The sequence below is a fragment of the Nanorana parkeri genome, unplaced genomic scaffold, assembly GCF_000935625.1.
Source record: "Nanorana parkeri isolate BGI_ZX_2015 unplaced genomic scaffold, ASM93562v1 scaffold31, whole genome shotgun sequence".
Classification (NCBI taxonomy): Eukaryota; Metazoa; Chordata; class Amphibia; order Anura; family Dicroglossidae; genus Nanorana; species Nanorana parkeri.
The window spans coordinates 1,460,762-1,461,286 of NW_017306299.1; the positions used below are offsets into that span (position 1 = coordinate 1,460,762).

Sequence of the window (525 nt, forward strand, 5' to 3'; positions counted from 1 at the left end):
AGTGCCTTCTGGGCAGCATTTGTCTAATGCCTCTAACTTATTCATAAATTAGTCACAGCAAAAGTTACATTGTAACCTCTTAAAAGGTCAGTCCATCCAAAAGTTACATTGTAACCCCTTAAAAGGTCAGTCCATCCAAAAGTTACATTGTAACCCCTTGAAGGGTCAGTCCATCCAAACATTTAACCCTTGAAGGGTCAGTCCATCCAAAAGCAATGTTTCAGTAATGTATGGTATACAGTGGGCTGAGTAACCTTCTTGCAGCTCTTGGGGTCTCCCAGTGATATCTCATTTGCAGTTTTGCTTGGCACCTGGTAGAGGGGCTCCTTCATCGTGAAGACTTGAGAACTAAGGTCTAGCCATGAGGTGCTAGAGAAATTATAAAATGTTAGGTAGTTTAACTGTACCAGCATCTCCCAAAAAACAGATTTAAGTTTTGGGGGGAATGACCCTTTTGTGATTGCAATGCAGTGCTGTAAGTTGATAAAGGGCGTGAGCAATGGTTGCAGTGTCAGGGTGGAGCTA

General features: G+C 42.5%; 1 protein-coding gene across 1 annotated transcript in view; it reads left to right on the forward strand.

The window, feature by feature from the left end:
* The window catches only part of GALNT14 (polypeptide N-acetylgalactosaminyltransferase 14), a 340,982-nt gene that overhangs the window by 613 nt on the left and 339,844 nt on the right, over positions 1 to 525 (forward strand). The gene's annotated exons all lie outside the window — the stretch shown is intronic.